The sequence below is a fragment of the Lactuca serriola genome, chromosome 1, assembly GCF_051521515.1.
Source record: "Lactuca serriola cultivar US96UC23 chromosome 1, Lser_US96UC23_V15, whole genome shotgun sequence".
NCBI classification, from domain to species: domain Eukaryota; kingdom Viridiplantae; phylum Streptophyta; class Magnoliopsida; order Asterales; family Asteraceae; genus Lactuca; species Lactuca serriola.
This window is the reverse complement of record NC_136408.1, coordinates 9,582,412-9,602,096: the sequence shown is the minus strand read 5'-3', so window position 1 is coordinate 9,602,096 and position 19,685 is coordinate 9,582,412.

Genomic DNA, 19,685 nt, shown 5'->3' with positions numbered 1-19,685 from the left:
TTTCGTTTTGGTGTTTCTATCTAGATTTTTCTGTTTGGAGCTTAATGAATGTTTGGTTTTAAATTTTTGTTAGTCTGATCATCTAGCTAGGGTTTTATCATTCTAGTTAACCATTTAATAGAATCCGTAATTATTCTTGTCAACTGGTAAAAAGTAACAAGTATCAGATTGGTTCCGTTTTGGGATTTAACTCTGGTATAAATTGTAAAAATCATATATTTACACTTCCAAGCATGTGAGAAGTATTGGGTACTTATGAGAATTTTACAAAGAACTTAATGCAATTTTTCTAATTTAATTAAGAGCTTGTTTAATTAAACAGTAAAAAGTTAGGGTTAATTGAAGAGTTTGGTTTGGTTAACTAAATAAGGTAAAAGAGATTATACTAGAGTTTGTTAGTTTTTCTCAGTACCAGCTTAGATAGAGCGCATCTCAAATAATCATATATGGGTTAGTTGCATGATTAGGAAAGCTTCCACAGAACTGAAATAGTTTTTAATATTAATTTTTGTTTAATTTAATATCACTGCATTTTTTTTAGTTTAATTCAAAATCCCCCTTTTTATATTTTTGTCTTGACTAGATGTGCCTGGTGCAAAAAGACATTGACTTTTTAGATTTATTTTTATTAAAATGTATTTGTTAAGTATCATGTTATTTTTAATTTATTTAAAATTTAAAAGTTATTTAATGTGATGGTATACACTCTAATTTATAATGGTTCTTAAATAAATGATCAATTTATTTATATTTATAACAAGTATTAAAGAAATGATAATTTATTATTTTAAACAGGAGGCTAAAATAATCATTATTCAGATTCACTAAGTGCATTCAGTCCAAAAAGAAACAACATTTATATCAATAACACTTTATAAGTTAGGATATCATTAGCAAGTCGGTCCACTTTATAAATACAAGACTTAACAAAAGTAAAAATAAATAAATAAACATGGCTTAACACTTGGCAAAATAAACTCTAGATTACCAACATGCTCAACATGACAACATCCATGAATGTTATAATGTTATTACAATAAATGTTACCTTTACTAACAACTAAAATTACGTTTAGTATTTTCTCCAAAATCTACATGACTATCATCACACTCTTTATAGGTGTAGAAGAGGATTGGAATCCTCGTTATGCCTTGTGCATTATTTATCCTGGATCCGTTTGAGACATTTAATTTCACTTTTAAACCTAAATCCACAAACACGTCTATGATACCCACAATCTCACGGTTTTAGGATCATTAACGCCAAATCCACCCTTGATTATATATCTTAGTCTTAAACTCTTTCTTTAATTTAATATATTTAATTCAAAGATTGTGTTGAGGTTCTGCTATTTAAAGCTAAAGCTAGTTCTTGTTCAGGTGGTAGTCTAATGTACCTAATGCGTTTATAAACGATTTTTCTTGTAATTATTATATGAACACTTATACTTTTTATTATTATACACAAATACACTTACATAGAGCTAACGTCTTTTCTTAAAACCGTTATTATTAATGAAGATTACCTAAATCCCTCAAAGTTATACTATAATGAGTCATTGTTGTTATAATATTCATCATTTGAATAGTTAGAACATACCTATTGAAAATCCAAGGCCACAAGACAAATTTCTTCTTTCTTGGTTTTTCAATCATCATCACTTGCACTCAAACTCCTCAAACAAACTCTCTTTGATTTTTGTAATTCCTTAATGGCTTAGGACATTATTACAAAATGAGTTTGATTGCCACAATTGTAGCATCTAGCTCCTTTTAAAAGGGTGTTTTTCCATCTATTAAGGATGTCTATTTTATAAATAGTCAAAGCAAAAGCATCATTAAAAATATAAATGATGGAATTTATAATCCATTTTTTGAGGTAGACATTGCATTCGTTAAACATCTGGTCCAACATATTAACCGGAAACGTTTCAACCATGAGAACGAAGAGAATTAAAATATTGTTAATGCAATGTTTTATTAATTGAATTTATTAGTCTAGTAATATATTTCAATTATCAGTGTTTGAATATGTTTGTTTTTGAAGTTGTTTCTGATGTATAAATGAATGAAATTATATATAATATTGTGTGATTAATTTTGAAATGTAAATAAACTTGTTTTATACATGAATAAAATAAAATACATAAATTAAGCATGATTAATTTAAATACCTATAAAATATATTTATGATCAACAAAGATAAAGGTGTAAATAAAAATGTTCATCTATTGATTATTGTTTATCTTGTGTTGTTTTAAAATATTTATAATTAACATGTTTTTGATAGTGGATGCAAGTTATGAATCTAAATTTGGGATCTAAATATCTAATGGTTCTATAGCATCACCACACAATTTAAGATTGCCAACATATCAATGTCGGTTGTTGGATTTGTAAGGGAAGACGGAGTCGTAACGGGTTCAAGGAGTAGAGGGAGGAGCGGGAGGAGAGCAAGAGAGAAAGAGAGGGGTGTTGCAGTTTGAGGAACCCGCTGGAGGTTGAAACCAAAGCAAGAATTTAGGGAAGACGGGTTGGGAGGCATCCGGTTTGGGCGGGTTCGACTCCCTCCACAGTTGGTTCGGCGGGAGGAGAGAAACGACTCCGTCCTCCCTAATAAATGACAAATAGAAACCATTAAACTTTGTTGTTAGTGGTATTTAGACAATTAGACTACAGTGAGTCATTTTGTTACATAACAAATTCGAATTTTCATTATTATTAAAAGAGTCAATACAATTTGATACAATTCGATGACATTAATTTTATATAAAAAGGTTAATGACTTATAAAGTTAATAAATTTTATTATGAACACACATTTAATCATTTGTGTTTTTTTGTACATACCATTAAACTTGTGCACTTTGTTTACAAAATATAATTATGCCGACTAGTATAAGAAATAAAGGTATTTTGTAAACAATGTATCCGTCATAGTTGATTTTGGGGGCTCTGTGTGAAAAGTAAAAATTAGGCCCTAACTATAATTTTTTTACTTATAACCAAAATTTATTAATTCTACCAAAGTTGTTATAACATGAATAAAAACAAAAGAACACTAATACAATATAAAATATCACGTAACTACATAAATCACGAGACACTCCTAAAAATTTTGGAAGCAAAATTATGCACCTAACTCTTCATAATCAATAGTATCTAATAACAATAATCACTCAAATATTTGATGAAATTAAAACTATGAAAATAGAAATCCAAAATCTAATTAACTAAATTAAAATAAAATATAGATATTTAAGAGGCATAAATTCTAAAAATAAAGTAATAATAATCACTCAAATACTTGATGTAAATTAAAACTAAGAAATTAGAAATCTAGAAAATTTAATTGGCTAATCAAAACTAGGAAAGTAAAAATGAAAAAAATCTAATTGACTAATCAACATATTGATTTCATAATGAAGAATGCCCATAACAAAATGGTTTAAAAAAACTTTAAAAAAATAATGATGATTATAAAAACAAACAAATCATAAATACTACGATTAGGAAAAAGAAAAACAAATTTTGGTTATGATAGTTTATTTTGTTTACTTTTTTATAGTTTATTTTAGCATATTTTATTCATAATTTAGATAATTTCCATGCATATTTTTCTTTTTGTTATTTTATGACCTATTTCGGGTACTTTCTAGTTTCGTGAACTTTATTGCAGATTTTATAGAGATTAGTGGAGTGAGAATGTTCGGGACGTATGGAAAGCGATGAAAATTGGTGGACGTCGAGAATTATAGGCTTGGTGATAATGAAGTTGATGCATTGAGCGGGCTTGATGATTATTTGAAGGCTTGGAGAAAAAAGAATTTTGAATTTGCAAGAACCGGAAGAATATTCGAGCGTGTGGAGATTATTAACCGGGCAATTTTACGAGCTATGGGTGATTTGGAAAAGTCATCTTGGGCTTAAATTGAAGAAAACATGAAGAATATTGGGTTACAATCTTAGTGGATTTGTTATGGGCAAGTGGGCTAAGTCATTGGAGGCCCAAATTGTAACGTCCGTAGATCCGGCCTAGTCAATTTAGAGATAATAGGGGTCGAAAATGACTTTTCGACAAAAGATTATTTAGAATAAATAATCTTAACCAAGTTGTAGGATATGTCTCAAGGGTTCCGTACATATAAAGAGCGCCAAAATCCGAGTTATAACGAAGAAGTTATGACTCGTCGAAGTTTCGCGACGGAACCGGCACGACACCGGGAAGACGTAAATAGTGAATTTATGATAAAATGACTTTTAGCCTTAGTAATCTAAATAAATGTCGTAGAATATATTAACCTGAGAACATCCATAAAAAGAACGCCCAAATCTGACTTCGTATGAGGAAATTATGATTTTTCGAAGTTTCGGCATAGCGGTGTACAGCCCGAAGTTCGAGTATTAGATCAAACGATTTTTAGCCAACACAACCTAAACGAGAATCAAAGATCTCGTTATTAGTAGCATAACGATAAAAAGACAGACGAATATGGACATAGGATGAAGAAGTTATGAGATTTTAACGGACCAATCATGTCCCGACCTATTAAAAATAATTTTAAAAATAAAGTCAAAACTAGCCGACGGAGTCTAAACGAAAGTTGTAGAGTACGTCTCCACCTACGCGTGAATATAAATAACATCAAAAACAGAGTTCGTATGAATGAGTTAAAAATTATAATAGCATATTTACGTATTAAAATAAAGTATAAATCATATATATGTACACATATATATATACATATGTATATATCATTAGAAAGGTATCGACGATGCGGTCATTATAAGACTAATGTTGAGTTCTTTCGACATTAGTTTAGTGCAATTATCGTTAAATTTATTTAAAATAGTATTATAAAGGGGTGTTTAGTTGTTTATATAACTATAAGGTTATTAAGTAATTATGGAGGGTAGTTTTTGAAAATCCAATTACTATAAATAAGAGGCTTGGGCTCTCATATTTCTTGCACCATTCTATTGATTCAAGAGTCTTTCTCTCCTTATCCCTCGAGCATTTCGGTCTCTCGTGATTCGACTTCTCTTTCTGTAGTTTTAGTATAGTAAGGTGAGCGCCGAAGCGCTGCACGAATCTTTCTTAGAAAGATTCAGCGACGAAGTTCTGTCCCTGCAGAGCCCGACTTCTAGCTAAAACCCCCTTGTAAGCAAGTTATGCTTACCCTATTTTAATATAGCTTATATTTAAAATTAGTATGGTTATTATGAACTTATAATAAATATTTGAGCTATTATTATATAAGTGTCGTTATAATATATTTTTAACTACTCGCGATACGGGGAATCTGGTTTAAAGGACCGTATAGGGTTGTTGGATTTCAGAAGTGCTATATGTCAAAATGGTCATGCCCTCTGGTGTTTTATGTCTGGCCCTGTCTGTACATAGTGGTTGGAAAGTATTGTTTAAACGCTTATATAATAATAATAATAAGACTAATAATTAGTCACGGTAAATATTAGACTAAAATCTAGTGGTAATAATACTAGGTTTCGTCGAAGGAAATTATTTTAAAGTAAACGAAGCGCTGTCCGAGTACCGAGTCACCACCTTCTCAGGTGAGTGCATGGTTACTTTCATCTTACACATAGATATGAAGTATTTTATATAAACTACGTGTTATGTGTGTATATTATCTGAATACTTGTTGTCTATGCTGGATGAACGTTTTTATACATGTTTTAAATGATTTAAACTGTATACGTATTTTATATATACAAATATGTTGGGTATGACATGGGTAGATGAATGATGAGAGATAAAAGATGATGTGAGTAAACATTGTCAGCTATAGACTTAGTGCCTAATAAATAACATCGGCAGCTATGGACTTAGTGCCTATTGGACAAACACTGGTAGCTATGGACTTAGTACCTGTTAGGAATTGGTAGCTATGGACTTAGTACCTATTATATAAACACTGGTAGTTATGGATTTAGTACCCGATGAATAAACTATAGCAGCTATGGAATTAGTGCTTTACGGACTAGCATTGGCAGCTATGGATTTAGTGTCAGTCCTATAACCCTGGAAGCAAGGGACTTCGGAATAAACGAATGCAGGATAGATGACTCTTAGGATAGATCATTAAGAGTAAAGAAGATAATGGGGATGGGTAATTGGGTTGATTGTTTGATTGTTTAAACATAATAATTATATTATTGTGGGTTGAAAACCCTATGTACTCACCAGGTTTCCCAACCTGACCCACTTAGTTTGTTTATATCACAGGTGTTGTTATGATGTCACATTACACTGAGAGATTAAGGAGATGTAAATCACTAGTGATAATGAATGTAAGTTCTGTTTATGCTTATGTTTCTGTATTGACGATGACATCCCAAATGTTTTAAAATTAATAAAAATACTTTTCTTCGGAAATGCTTTGATAACGTATTTATCATGTTTTACTGGGAACAAATTCCGCAACATTTTACTAAAAGAGGTACTCTGATTTTTATAAAGCATAAACAAAATCGGTCTTTTCTGGCCGAGAAAATTGGGGATGTCACACAAATCACAAAAGAGGCTAAATTACACAAGAACCCAACTCAGCACGCGGGTCGCGCAACCCCCTGCAGGGGCAATTCCGAAAATTATTGTTTTGAGCTATATGAGGAAGTTTGGTGTGCTACTTTTCTCTACACTTAGACATTCGACTTTTGAGCATTCTCTCTGGAGTTTTGAAGATTTTTGACGGCCAAGAACACCTCAAGAACATCATCTTTTCACCTCTTGATTCTTGTTTAATGTTTGGTACAATCTTCTCTAACTTTGTTTCTTTGAGTTTAGCCATGCCTGGCTAAACTAATCTTGGTTGACTTTTGTTGAATCCTTTGAACTTTTGTTGAATGTTGAAGAATCCATGAGCATGTTCTTAAATCTTTATGAAAATGTTTTGTGTTTTAACATCTTATCACCACTTGTATGTTTTTATTCATGAGTTTAAATGTGTTTGTGGTGATTAGTTGGCTAATTTCTTGATTAAGTAAATGATCCTCAAATTAGCAAGCAACAGATGATTTTTGTGTTGTTTTTGCTTCACACAATCATAAAAACATTTTCTCCACCATGGTAGTGAAAGCATTTGACTTCTCTTGGATTTGGTGACTTTTTGGTCTTTAATGCTAGTTGGCTTTCACTAATCACATGCTTAATGGAGATTGTGACTATGACTAAGGAAATTGTTATGAACTTCTCTAACCATTTTAATAACTAAGAAAAGTCTAGGTAATCTCAAGCTTCTTGGACTACTATAGCCAAATTTAGGATTTAAAACAAGTATTGCACCATTGGATTCTAATGATATGTTCATCAAAAGTCAAAGTGAGGAAACCTTAAGTCAACCATCCTTCTCTTATTGATTTTACATCAAATTCTTATTTTTGTTGAAATTGCCTATTTAAATCTTAGTTTATTTCAAGTATTTCAAAAGACCAAACCCCCCATTTTTAATTTATTGTCATTTTATAAGTATTTTTACAAAGAGATTTTTCATTGAGTTATAAAATTGGATCAATCTCTGTGGATACGATCCCTTTACCACTATACACTATCTTAGTGTGTAATATTTAGGGTATTAATTTTGTTGGCCTCGACAACCACCAAATTTTGGCGCCGTTGTCGGGGATTGGTTTTGATTTAATCAGTTTATTTATTTATGCCTAGATCTCATTGTGCAGGCACACTAATTTAAAATACCGAAATTAAAAAAAAAAAAGAAGTATGGTTCGAAATGAACACTCCTTGCACCGAAGACCAACTTTCTAAGCTAGCTCAGTTAGTTATGATGATTGAAAGTGACCAAAGTGTGCAGCCCACACCTCTTCTTTGCGATTTTTGTGCCCAAAATGGACATCATTCTGACATGTGTCCATATTTACAAGGAGAATGGGGAGACGTGCAAGAGAAGGGAAGCTACTACTGGTCAAACCAATGGAGTTATGATCAACCTCAACATGATCAATGGTGGGACAACAACCAAACTTGAGGAAATAACCAATACCAAAACCCATACTAAGCTTTGGGAAATAACCAATACCAACCAACTTCATAATTCCAACAACCTTATCCTTAACCTCCTCAACAAACTGAAATGCCAAGCATGTCTTTAGAGGACATTGTGAAGTATTGCCACTTCTACCCAAATTTTCCAAGAAACAACCCAAGCTAACCTCAAAAGCTTAGAGCAACAAATAACACAAATTGCTCAATCATTGAGTATAGTGGAAGCTCAACACAAATTACCATTTGAAGAGAGCCCATGGCATAGAGCATGTTGCATTCCTTTGAAAGATGAGAAAACTTTTGATGGCCCAAGAGTGTTATATGAAGAAGAGGAAGAAGAAGGAAGAGTGGAATAGGCTGCTAAAAAGGAGGAAGAAATTGAGAATGTTGCTAATCAAACTGTAAAGGAAGTAATAAGAGTTAACGAAAGAGAGGTTGAGCCACCCACTACCATTGAGAAACTAACTCCAGCTGTAGACCAACCACAAGAGCTGGAAGCGATAAATTTTTCGGACTCTTCAAAGGATACGTATCCCAAGAAAGAAGGCGCCTAACCGATCACCTACTCAAAAACCATGTCAAATAGGGAAGAATTACTTATCATAATGAACAAGTATAAGAGAGATATGGTTGGATGATTGCTATTATCAAAGTTCTAAGTCCAATATGGTTCTCCCGTAAAAAGAAAGTCAAATACAAGAAAAGAGTCCCAATGGAGGTGTGGAAATTAAAAAATGTAGACACGGGGTAAATTTGCAAGGTTAATGGACATCGATTGAAGTCGTTCAATGAAGGTTTTTATTCAAATGTCCAAGATGTCGTCCATTTAGATGCCCCAATGTGTTAAAGTGAAGTTTGGAGGCGTCTCGCCAAAGACGTTAAAGAATAGCATTTTTGGAAAACATTGTGTTTTCGTGTTTTTAATCTGAATAAATGAGTTTTGAAGATGTTTTTGGGATTCAAAATAGTTGTTTTTGAAGAAAACAACAGTTTCTAGGTGTTTGGGGCCTTCCAAAGCAAGAACGGGTGAAAAACGAAGAAAAATGAAGCAAAAATGAAGATCGGGATCAGGAGGTTACGCGGGTGATCTGCGCGGCCAGACTCAAGCATGCAACATTGGCCCAAGACTTAACTGCATGGTTTGCGCGACTCGCGTGGGGACCTGTGCGACCCGCACACTGTGCTGGGCAATTTGGGCTATTTTTGGCTATTATTTGACCAGGTGTTGACCAAAGGTTTTAATGAGTTGACCTTTTGACTTTTCTTGACCAACATTGACCGAAATTGACCATTTTTGACCCATAGATTAAATTGTTCAACTTCCCTTCTTATTCAGTTAACCATCTTGACCTCCCACTCCATTCCTCTCAAGAACATAACCTTCCAATACCCACCTCGCCAAAAAAAATCAAGATTCTTGGAGTTCTACCAGTCGGAATTTCACGAAACCACCACCATGGACACTTTCCGCCGCCCGATCCTTCAATTTAGGTCATTTTTGCCCTTACCTTAAGCATTGAGGACAATGCTTGTTCTTAAGCTTGGGGTGGGGCATTTCCTTTCCTTTTATTTTTTTGCATGCATTTTTAGTTAGGTTGCATATCATTTTAGTTTTAGGCTAATTAGCATCCATTTTTTTATTTTATAAAATTCCAAAAAGATTTTATTTTCTTCTTTTCTACTTTTATAATTTTGCATAACTTTTAGCATAGGGCATTAGCATTCATGCATTTTTGTTGTCTTTTTACTCTCACCCTATTGGATGTCATGGAATAGGTTCACAGTTATTGTATCATTATTGGTCCAGGATCTTGTTGTAATCTCACCCATCGAACCGGGACCATTAGCCGCGGTTTGGGATTTCATACTTGGGATCAGATACTAGAAGCTTAAAGGGGTAAGTGATCATGGCCAGGTAGTTTCATGAAGAATTATGCATGTAATACTAACAACTGTAGGATATACTATTGCAATGGATGTTTTTAGCCCTACGGTCCATGCTACTGAGAGGATCACACTTGATCATGTTTGAACTGTTAGGATGAAGCACTGATGTTTGTCCCTGAGTAGAATCTATATCCGGTCTCCTTGCATCGCCATATTTTTTACGACTTTTTAGGATTTTAGAGAGTCTTTTAGTCCACATTTGGACATTTTCATTTTCATTATGATTGGAAAAATCACAAGTTTGAAAAGGAGCTTACATCTCTATGCTCCACACATGATCATTTTCACGCTTAGATCATTCAGATTATATTATTACCCTCTCGGTTCCACGTACATAATTTTCGGAACCAAAATTTGAGTAAAAAAAATTTCTTGATAAAAGCAAAAAAAAATCAATATATTAGTGCATTATGTCCAAGTAGCATGTTTCAAAAAAAAATCCCAAGCAGATTCCAAGCCACGATTATCTTGGATGGGTGACCGGTTCAATTATTGAATAAATTTTCCTACATTTTGGTCACCTGGCGTTTGATACTTATTTATTTGATAGGAATGTTTTGTTGTATATAGATCGAGTCGTTACTTTTCGCAAATTGGTGATGTTAGGGAGACTGTCGAGTCGGATACTACGAGAGGTTTAGGCCAACACCAAGTGAACTGATTCCTACAATGATGTTCGAGCGATGAAACCCAATCACATTTGAGAGTGGCCGACATACGTGAGATTACGCAACTTTCGTGATAAGAGTGTACACTTAAAGAAGAGCTCCACACAATCCCATCCATTGGGGCATGTTTCCATTGGGGCCGCGACTGACCATCCCTCCTTACTCACCTAGAGGAGTTGTCCTAGCTGTGGTTTATGGTTCCATTTTCATCGGATGAAAAAGTCATGAGATAATAGCAAGATTAATTCTGACCATGTTGACTAACGGTGATCAAATTCTATGGTTCTATCCATTCTTTTTATTTCCCTTAGGATAGTTCATCCCAAGTTCATTTTAGTCTTGTCTTACTTGAGGACAAGTAAGGTTTAATCTTGGGGTGATTTGATAGTTTATTTTTATTTACTTATTTTTATAGTTTATTTTAGCATATTTCATTCATAATTTAGATAATTTCCATGCATATTTTCGTTTTTGTTATTTTATGGCCTATTTCGGGTAATTTCTAGTTTCGTGAGCTTTATTACAAATTTCATGGAGATTAGTGGAGCGGAAATGTTTGGGACGTATGGAAAGCGATGGAAATTGGTGGACGTCGAGAATTATAGGCTTGGTGATAATGGAGTTGATGCATTGAGCGGGCTTGATGATTATTTGAAGGCTTGGAGAAAAAGAAATTTGAATTTGCAAGAACCGGAAGAATATTCGAGCGTGTGGAGATTATTAACCGGGCGATTTTACGAGCTATGGGTGATTTGGAAAAGTCATATTGGGCTTAAATTGAAGAAAACATGAACAATATTGGGTTACAAGCTTAGTGGATTCGTTATGGGCAAGTGGGCTAAGTCATTGGAGGCCCAAATCACAAAAGAGCCCAAATTACACAAGAACCCAACTCAGCACGCGGGCTACCCGCGCAACCCCCTGCAGGGGCAATTCCGAAAATTCTTGTTTTGAGCTATATGAGGAAGTTTGGTGTGCCACTTTTCTCAACACTTAGACATTCGACTTTTGAGCATTCTCTCTGGAGTTTTGAGGATTTTTGAAGGCCAATAACACCTAAAGAACATCATCTTTTCACCTCTTGATTCTTGTTTAATGTTTGGTACAATCTTCTCTAACTTTGTTTCTTTGAGTTTAGCCATGCTTGGCTAAACTAATCTTTGTTGACTTTTGTTGAATCCTTTGAACTTTTGTTGAATGTTGAAGAATCCATGAACATGTTCTTAAATCTTTATGAAAATGTTTTGTGTTTTAACATATTATCACCACTTGTATGTTTTTATTCATGAGTTTAAATGTGTTTGTGGTGATTAGTTGGCTAATTTCTTGATTAAGTAAAGGATCCTCAAATTAGCAAGCAACAAATGATTTTTGTGTTGTTTTTGCTTCACACAATCATAAAAACATTTTCTCCAACATGGTAGTGAAAGCATTTGACTCCTCTTGGATTTGGTGACTTTTTGGTCTTTAATGCTAGTTGACTTTCACTAATCACATGCTTAATGGAGATTGTGACTTTGACTAAGGAAATTGTTATGAACTTCTCTAACCATTTTAATAACTAAGAAAAGTCTAGGTAATCTCAAGCTTCTTGGATTACTATAGTCAAATTGAGGATTTAAAACATGTATTGTACCATTGGATTCTAATGATATGTTCATCAAAAGTCAAAGTGAGGAAACCTTAAGTCCACCATCCTTCTCTTATTGATTTTACATCAAACTCTTATTTTTGTTGAAATTGCCTATTTAAATCTTAGTTTAGTTCTAGTTTATTTCAAAAGACCCCCCCCCCCCCCCATTTTTAATTTATTGTCATTTTATAAGTATTTTTACAAAGAGATTTTTCATTGAGTTATAAAATTGGATCAATCTCTGTGGATACGATCCCTTTACCACTATACACTATTTTAGTGTGTAATATTTAGGGTATTAATTTTGTTGGCCTCGACAACCACCAGGTTCTTTTTATCTTGCATTGTTGAAACTGTAACAACCTGTTCCAAATCATATCAAATTTTGAGTGGTGACCAAAGATCGAGAATTATCAGGCTTAGGACCGTTGAGAAAATGAGATATGGACCTATTTGGATATGGGTGATGTAAATCTAGATGATCTGGGGGTTCGATTTGTATTTTGGAGCCAAGGGGTATTTTGGTAAAGTTAGCTCGGACTTTGATGGAAATTGGATTTTTATTCAGAAAATTTTAAGGCGATTATGAGATGATAAAAGTGTAGAGCTTTTTGTTACCTTTTCATGGAAATAAGGATCGTTGGAATCATATATATAATGAAGAAGTTATGGCCTTCGGAAGAATTTAGGGTTTTTGGGAAAAACCCTCGTACGCGGGGCGTACATGGGGAGTACGCAGGGCGTACTCGTGCGAGGACCCTTACATGAGACGTACTTTGGCATATGTGACAACCCGAAATTTTTGTCTTGAACAACCATTCAATTCAGTCAAAGTCAGACTTGTTTCTGATAACTTTTAGCACTGTTTATAGTCCGTTTGAGCATTCTAAGCCTAGTACCACCAAGGATCGGGTGTTAGGAAGGATCTGCTTGAGTCCATTGTGCACCAAGAAAGTCATAAACTTCATCATGTGGAGTTTACAGCCACACCATATGAGTTTATGGCCTTAAACTCAAGGTGGCCGTAAACTCATGTCCTTAAACATGATATTCCATCTCTTTTCTTCATTATTCGCCATTACACCTCAAGAACTCGACTTCTCCCTCAAGTATCATCACGGACTTTCATCTTTATCTTAATTCTAGTAAGTAATCTTTCCATTTTCAAGTTGATATCCTTCTATATCTAGTAAAGATACATGATTTCATCCATGAAATCTCTTTTTTTGGTTAGATATTCAAGTGTTCTTCATTTCACCAAGAACATCAAGAACATCTACTAGTTCTTGGACCGTGAACCACCTCCCAAGCTTCAAAAACATGAGTATATCTTCTATATCATAGTTAGGCTTGTTAAGCTCTTGATTTCTAGCCTAGAATCATCAAATAATGCATGAATTCCAAGAGTTTACGTCCATGATCATCTCCCTTGGCCGTAAACCCTTGTTAAGGCTACTAGTTGGACATAAACTCTTCTTTAAGGCTTGGAATGAACCTATAACACTTCTTGATGCTTGTAGGGACTTTAAATCACCTTTTTGGCACAAGACTTCATGAGGTTACGGTCTTAAACTCATAGGGCCATAAACCCTATGGCCGTAAACTCAAGGGTCGTGAACACATGGTTGTAAACACCATTGTGTGGCCATACACCCCCTTAGATGCAACACTTTGTACTTCTAACACTTTAATATAAGTGCTACCTAAGTCCTAGGGTGTCTTTCCTTACATTATTAGTTGTTTAAACACTAATTGTATATATATATATATATATATATATATATATATATATATATGTGTGTGTGTGTGTGTGTGTCATTATATGTTAAATAGGATTCGTGTGTGTGCTCAAGTCTTCACTTGACACTTAGCATCCTATACCACTCGTTCATCTAAACCACTCACTACAGGTGAGTTCATACCCCTTAACTTATCTTTTAAATGATTTTATGGGGGGGGGGGGGGGGATACAAGTTGAAACATTATAGTTATTATATCAATCTATACTTTAAACTGTGTTATCAAACAAACTACTTCAAATCGTTTTACAAACTTTTTATATGCAAAACTCCTTGTTAAACTCTTTCAAACTTACATATTGTTACAAATCATGTCTATATAGATATAGTTATATAAGTAGGATTGAAAGGACTTAGGACTGATAACTCTCCTTATTTCTTGTTCCTTGTTTGGTTGTGGACTTAGGGTATTCGGTTGTTTGTCTGACGGTCGTTTGAATCTTAGTTATATATTATGTGTATGTATATGGATATTAAAGTTCTACATTCAGTTCAATACCTTTGGGTAGCAAAGGTGTACAAACATGTTCATTCATACAAACAACACTGCTAGTAACTATAATAGGTATAGTTTAGGAAGTCACTACTCACTATTTCTAGTACAATGAAACATGCAAGAGTCAGTTCATTCGTGAGTCAATACAAACTTACTATTATGAGAAACAGAACGAACATACTATGATGAGAAACTAAGAGAACATACGATACACTACATTATACAAGAGAAGATATTGTGATGAGAAACAAAGAGAACATACACTACACTAGTACCAAGAGAACATACACTACACTAGTACAAAGAGAACATACAATACACTAGAACATACTATACAAACACTAGAACACTATAACATTAATGTGAGCCACTACTTCATGGCATGGTAATCTATTGTTGTGTCACATTTTGCAACCAGAATCTCCTGGAGGGAGAGTGTGAGTTGGTGTATAGATCTACGCGAGATTGACTATCCTACACCTTGATGCTAGCTACAGTGGGACCTGCAGGTCTACGGGTGACTAATGGCATACCATTTCGATGCCTTATAGCGTCGTGTTATACTAGTCTATCAAGTATGGTTACAATCATATCACATTTAACCTTAATTAACAAACTAGTTTAAGGTAGTTAGTACATTGGTAGTTACTTACATACAATACTACTGTACACTGTTATTTTCCCATTGCATTCACATTGTGATCTTCTCACATAAACGGTAATGTAAACTATATTTTTGGTAATGATAGTCATACTTGGGAAAGATATACTTTTACAAACAACACAACACACAAAACATTTGTGTCACACCCCCGAACCAGACGGTGGAAACGTCTGAGGGCTCGCGTGACTTAAATTGAAATATCATCACAATAAATATACATGAACAACACATACATCACCAACATTACATAGTACAACTGTCATTGCTCACATCATGTACATTGTTTAAACATTACATATCCATAGCATAAATTGTTTGAGAGTCACAAAACATAGCATCCTAACACACTTGGTAACTTTCCTCAGCTTATATGTTACCTGAGAATACAAGTCGTTTTGAAAACGTCAACATATATAATGTTGGTGAGTTCATAAGCATGTTTGATATAAAATTAGTTTGTATTTTTGTAAAACCCAGAAAATCCGATATTTTCTGTACCAAAAACTGTTTGCGAAAAAGATGTGATGATCCCATAAGTGCATGTGTATGTGATTTCGAACATGAAAAACGGATTGTTATTCAAAATTGATTATTGTATTATAGTTGTTGAGTGTAGGAGTGAGTAAGGTTGTTCCCCCGGAAAACCCGATGTTTTCCAACATAAATAGTATGACAGTTTTGAATTATTGTATCATCACAACAAATGAATATGATCTCCCATGATTACTTAGATGGTATTGGATCTCTATGTGAGTCGTTATAACCATGCATAATAATGACTAATTCGCCTGTCTTGCCATTTTTCCAAACGCTGGTTTTGATCAAGATTTTGTCACCCTAGACTGGCCGAGTCTAACTGTAGTGAACAACTCAGGTGTGAGGGAGTCCCCTCTGTATAGATCTATACACAAACTCTCACTCTCCCTCCATGAGACTCTGGTTATAACTACAAACTACGAACGACACTTATTAGTGTCACCCGTTATTTCCCACTAAATCCAACTGAATTTGAATAACCTTATTTAACAACATGATTTATGTTTACTTAAATAAAAGGTAAGCCTAAAAGACAAAGAGAAGAGGACAGCAGAGGCCCACTAATCATGTATGTTATTATAGGTTGTCGAGTATGCGACGGACGCGTTAGCCCATCACGCATATGATTGGTTTGAACCTTACTAGCAATGCAAATAGGCCACTAAGGCTCAATAGCATGTAAAAGTCATTGAAGTCCATTAGGTTTGTAATTGGGTCACATGAGGCCCAATAAACATGTGTGATTATATTGGACCCAATAATCATGATACTGGGCCACAAAGACCCAATAGCACGAACATAAGATTTTTGGGCCCAATCATTAAATCATTTATGTTTTATCGAGTTTAAGTTCGTATTGTTGGTATTTGTTGCATGCTAAATGTTTATTCGCAATGTAAAAAAAATATCTTAACGTTTGATTTATAACGAAGCTTTATATATATATATATATATATATATATATATATATATATATATATATATATATATATATATATATATACCCATGCGTTATAAACTTGATATTTTTAACCCAAAATTTTATAATCATATATTTGGTCCAAAAACATTTAGATTGACCATTGTGGCCCCTTTTTCTATAAAAATGGCACTTTTAGTCCATTTTTATGAAAATTGACATTTTTGGTCCTTAAACCATTTTTCTTGACAATTTCGACACAAACTTTATTTGAATAGTAATTTCAGTCCAAAACTATTGCATTTGTCATTTCCAACCTTTATTTGTAAAAAGTTTACATTTTTGGCCCAATTTCTATAAGTTTTACAATTTTGACCCCAAAATCAAAAACTTTGCATTTTTAGTCCAATTTGGTAATAAAATCATTTTCAACCCTTGAAATAGTTTATTTACATTTTAGACTCACAGTTTGTTAAGTTTTCCATTTTAACCCCTCAAAATTTCATTTTTTCGCAACCTTGGGCCTAAAAACTCGTGAGGCCCAATAAGCTAAAATTTATGTTTTTGACCCTTTAAAAATTATTATTTTCATAAAAATTAGCTCTTATATAAATAAATACCTTATAACCCTCATAAAACCGAAACTTATCAATTTACACCCAATTTTTGTTATTTTTGCAAAAATGACACTTGTAAAGTTCTTTGGCTTTGTTTTTCACATATTAAACTTAGGGACCCTTAAATCTATGATGTATGTGGTTTATTATGTTTTTGTTTATGATTCTTTCACTCTTTTGCTATAGATCTCAAATTATCTCAAGTATTAACATATTATCACAACCAAAAACTAAAGAAATCACATAATACATGCAAACACACATAGATCAACACATAATACTTATATTCTCCCCTAAAAAACAAGTAAAAACTGAAAAAAAGGGGGTATGAACTCACCCTGCTTAGTTGTCTCGATTTTGAAGAAGATATGAAGAAGATTTTTGGTCCTAGCAACACCTAGATGTGGATCTCGAGTTCTGTGGAATATTAGAGTATGGATCATGAAATAAAATGTTTACGTAGAAGGATCTAGCTTAAAATGAAGTTTATGCATCTAGGAGTTATGGTAACTTACCAAAAATTTGATGATCTAGTGAAAGATCCTCTTGAATGCACCTTAGTTCTTTACGAATTTGAAGGAGGAAAGGAAAGACTTTTGAGAGTGTTTGAGAGAGTTCTTGCAATAAGGATTGAAGAAGTGTGTGTGTGGGTGTGCCTCTTGTCTCTCAGCCGAAGGAAAGAAAAGGAGAGGGGGAAAGAGAGAAATGCATAGATACATGAGATTATGCATGGTTATTTGTTGGGCAATTTCCAAATTAACCCATAAATAAAAATGATGTGTAAAAGTATTATTTATTCATTCATTTCTCTCTTTTTTTTGCCTGGGCCGAGAATGGCCAAATGAAATGAAGGAAATTGATTTTGGGCTCAAATCTTGGCTTTGATCGAATCTCCATAGGCCCAATATTATTTTTTGGCCCATTGGGCTCTTAAGGATGGTTCACGGCCCAATTAGTATAAAGGAATGGGTTTTATGGACCATTAAGGCTGATTAGGTTAGTTAGGGCCCAATAAGGCCCATTAGGGAAATTTGTTTCATTTTAGGCCCATTAAGGTAAACCAATTCATTTTTGGATACATCATGGCCCAAAATGTTAAGTTTCATGAAAGTGGGTCCATTTAGGGCCCATTTAAGGGTCCTAAGCCCAAATTAGTCAAATTGGAGGCTTATTGGTCCATTAGGCTCAATAAGAAAATCATAGTCCACACTGGACTTAAACCGGGATTTTTAGGGTTTCCAATCTTTTGTTAACCATTTGAAGTGTTTGTATAGAGTGTTTGATGAAATTTTGTTGTCATTGAATAAACATCATGCATGCTTCCAAGTTTTAGTCACAATTGTCATCATTATTATTGTTTACAAAATCATTAGAATTCCTAGTTGTGACAATTTGGGCCTTAGTAGAAGGCTACTTTTTAGTAGAAAATATTGGATTTTCTAGGAGATTCAAACAATTACTACAAACACTTACAAACATTTACATCAAACATTTAAAAACACTTTCATATAAGCAACAACACTAAAATACTTATGAACTCACCAACTTTAATGCTGATCTATGCTTTTAAAATAAGTTGTATTCTCAGGTCATCTGTAGACAGGTACCGATGCCAGGTTTTGAGAAGATGGAGCACGTTCAAAACTCATCTCTTATTTTGATTCATATTTTTGGTGTCTTATAAACTACATAGAACACACTTGTATTAAAAATTATATTATTAATGCAATGGATGATGTTGTTGCTTGTTTACTATTATGCATTGTTGTTATACTGTACATGACGTCCTCTGCCCCCGAACGTTTCCGTCGTTTAGTTTTTGGGGAGTGACAGCATACGCTGAGCGTAGTTAGCAGTTGGATTGTGAAGCTTTAGCCTCGTATGTTAGGCATACGAGAAGTTCAAGAAAGCTTAATTTCCTTGTATTGTATCATATATAAACACCTTAAGACCCTAGGGTTGTCCTCTTTACCAGCCCCCAAACCTCCTAAAACCCTAAATCGTCCCTTAATATTTCTTGGTGGTGTTTGTAACACCTCGTTTATTTAAACAAATTAATAAATATAAGTTCCAAACTAATTCGTGAAGAATTTTAGAAGTTGGGGGTTAAAAGTGTAAGTCCGAGATTTGTTTTGTAAATATTTATGAAGGCAAGGGCTAAATGATAATTTTGGGGGCTTAATTTGAAGAGATTTTATGGAGTAAGGGGGTTGTTGGTAAATTTCGGATTTAACTTGTAAAGAGTTTTATGGGCAGGGACTTAAATGGTAACTTTTGGATTCCATTTGAAAGAAAAGTAAGGCGGAAGGACTATTCTTGGCATTATGGCAATTGTTTTATATGTGTCGGGTATAAATGCTTTACAAACCCAAACCCTAGCATCC